The 3,274-nt window shown below is 38.6% G+C and overlaps 1 non-coding gene across 1 annotated transcript; it reads left to right on the top strand.

The window, feature by feature from the left end:
* Positions 1-1,231: 1,231 nt before the first annotated feature.
* LOC120252449 lies at positions 1,232-1,338 on the top strand. Its single transcript, XR_005533981.1, has one exon. It is a non-coding gene; the product is annotated as a small nucleolar RNA R71 (small nucleolar RNA).
* Positions 1,339-3,274: the final 1,936 nt, after the last annotated feature.

Genomic DNA, 3,274 nt, shown 5'->3' with positions numbered 1-3,274 from the left:
AGTACCAAAAGATCTGCAAGAAATATATACTTGTCCACCTTGACAATTACGCCTTTAATAATACCCCTCAGATGTCTAACTGAATGGTCAGCTAGCTAGAGTGTCGTCTAAGTGGGTCTTCTTCCTCCCAAGCCTAGATTTTGGAAGAATGTTTAAGGTATTACATTGTGCTGGCTTCTAAATCCGCTAATGCCTTTTCTTCACCCAAATTACCATTGTTACATAGAATGATGAAGCTTCCAGGATATTTTGTCTTGTTTGGCATGTTATTTTGTAGCACTGCCGAGCATAATGCATCTAAGATTATAGTTGCACTCCCTTCTAATTTCCTCTTATTGGTCAAAAGGTCCTTTAAGAACTTTGCATAGTTGCGTATTTGTGACAATGCCCCCACAAATGGAATATTGATGTGCAATTGCTTAAAAAAGCCCAAAAACTTCATGTACTACTCATCATTCTCATCTTTCTTCAGCCTTGAGGGATAAGGTATTCTTGGTTTCAAAGGTGGGGTGCCACCTCCTTGTCTTTACCCTTTCTCTCAATTTCTTTCTCCTTGGGTGATTCATGAGCAACTTTGTCAGTTAGAAGCTTACTCTCAATTCGTGACCACTCCTCAAAGTGATTGCTTATAGCTATTCCCTCGAGTTGGTTTCAGTATTGCTAGGTAGACTCCCATGAGGTCTCTGAGAAAATGACTTCAAAATCTGTCCCACTTGATTCTCTAAATTATGCAAAGATGTAGTGAGGTTGCAAAATGTAGTCTCTACACCCTGAAAGCGTGCCGCAGAGGTTTTGATGAACTTAGTTAATGCTTTTTCCAAATCTATCATCCGATTCTCTATACTTAAAACTCTATTACCCAAGTTTGGAGCTTGTTGTTGCTGAAAACCTGGTGGTGCTGTAGGTCTAGTCTGCCCTTGGTTGCTAAAAATCAGATGAGGTATATACACGTCCACACACACCACAGTTCATCACTACTGCCACCCTTGGAGAAGTTCAAGTATTTAGCTTCTTGTTCAATGCCTGCACTTGGGCTTCTAAGGATATGAATGCATCAATCTAATAAAGACCGGCTAACTTCTTCATGGTACGATCACTCTATTGATAACTGTTCCCAGCAATTTCTTCTATGAGTTGTTTGGCAGCTTTTGGTATTTTTACTTCCTAACACAACACTATTGTAACATCTAATAACCTATTATAGAAGGATTGGACAATCATCCACCTAGGGAACCCATGTTGAGGACATTTCTGCAAGAGATCCTTGAACATTTCCCATGTCTCGAAAAGAGACTCCAATTCCATTTGTACAAAGGAAGATATCTCATTCTTGAGCTTCATAGATTTTCCAGGAGGAAAGTAACGAGCAAGAAAAGCTTCCACCATCTCTTCCCATGTAGTAATCGATGCTCGAGGTAATGAGTGCAACAACTCTTTTGCTCTCCCCTTCAAGGAAAATGTGAAGGCCCTCAACCATATGTCATAATCTGTAACCCTATTAATCTTGAGCATGTAGCACACTTCTAAGAAATACTCGATATGACTATTTAAATTCTTAGCCAAACCATTGAACTATGTTGACTGCTGTACCAATTGGATAAAGCCTTGCTTGAGCTCAAAGTTTTTAGCTGTAATTGGTGGCCTAATAATACTAGACTACATGCCAAAAACTGTAGGTCATACATAATAAGAAAGTGTCCTCTGCTGCTCATTCTGCTAAACCATATTATCAGATCCTTCAATTCCTGTCTCACCTTGATAGTTCTATTCTTATACTAATTCTTGTACCTGTCTACGAAGTCCTTGCTCAAACTCTAGATAACCTTCAACTAATGTTGAAGGGTTTCCTCGGATCATAACCTATAGATGAAATCAAGAAAAAAAACAAATCAGAATGATGGAAGAAAAAGAAAGTATAAAATAGACTAAGTGATGAATAGCTTAGATAGAAAAATATAAATGCCTCTAAAACACCTATTCCCCAGCAATAGTGCCAAAACCATGACACACCCTTTCGTGTGTACCACAAGTGCACAGTTGTCGAAGTAATAAAGTAGCCAAGGGATGGGTAGTTGAATCTACAGGGACTAGACTCTAGAAACAAGTAGTATTGCTAATTAGCTAAGGTGATGATCAATTGGTGATTATATTCAAAATGTTAATAAAATAAAATGATGAGAAAATAAGCATAGGATAAAAAGGAAGAAACACTCAATGATAAAGCGGGGTACGTGAACCGTACTCCACCTAGGACTATTGTTTCAAGTGTAAGACTAATATTATGCTTCCCTAATTAAGATTCAAAGAGTTATGGAAATCCAAAAGCACACAGTCCCAAATCTAAGATCAACTGTGACTAGCCCTCTACATATGCCTTAATGGAAAAGAATACTCTCAACACGTCACACTACGTGGGACTACTTGCGGTTCAAGGGACTCCAAGTAATAAATCTTATTCCCAAATCTAGATCTAATCTTTTGGTCCAGGCAAACTAATCATAACTAAGCCACAAGGGAAGGGATCTCTCAACATTTTACTCTATTATGCCTGCACAATTAAGTCCCAGTGCAGGAGATCTATCAACACTTCACTCTATTGTGATTGCAAGGAACTCTTGGAATGTGGAGGTAGGATAAATCACATCAAAAAAGAAAGGAGACGCTCCACTACCTTTCGACTCACCGTCTCAATCCTCTTTAATCTTGCTAAGTCTAAACCTAATGGTGATGGTCACTCGTCAAAAGAGTGACTAGCTGGATTCTTAACCTTAGTGTCACTCTAAGGGAAAATCAAACTATAAGCATTCAAGATTGAATCTCAATTAAAATATCAATAGAAAGAAACATAATAAAAGTCAATAAAACAAAATCATCCTTGGGTTTACAAGTTCAAGCACCAACTAGGGTTTAGCTCTCAATGGAGCAATACAAAATCAAAGAACAAATCAAGGGAAAATGAAAACTATCCATATGAATACCCCCCTTGTTATCCATGATGATGGTCTCCAAGAGCCATTTCTCATTCTCCAAGGATTCCTCCATCGAGTCTAGGGCATACCTCGCCAAAAAAATGCCATCAAAAGCCCTCCCAATAAGTCTCCTTAAGAGGAAATTGATGTCAAATGAGCTAGAAACGCTCCAAAACCTGTGAAAACCTCGTTCAAACCTTACCCGCGCTCTCTTCAAAAGATAGGAAAAAGACTCCTGAATAACTCTTTGAGGAGGCCTTTTATAATGCTAAAATTCGGGAATTTCCACACGGGCATGTGAGTTC

The sequence above is a fragment of the Dioscorea cayenensis genome, chromosome 20 (assembly GCF_009730915.1).
Source record: "Dioscorea cayenensis subsp. rotundata cultivar TDr96_F1 chromosome 20, TDr96_F1_v2_PseudoChromosome.rev07_lg8_w22 25.fasta, whole genome shotgun sequence".
NCBI classification, from domain to species: domain Eukaryota; kingdom Viridiplantae; phylum Streptophyta; class Magnoliopsida; order Dioscoreales; family Dioscoreaceae; genus Dioscorea; species Dioscorea cayenensis.
Note: the sequence above shows the minus strand (reverse complement) of the source record. Positions and strands in the feature narration are given on the sequence as shown.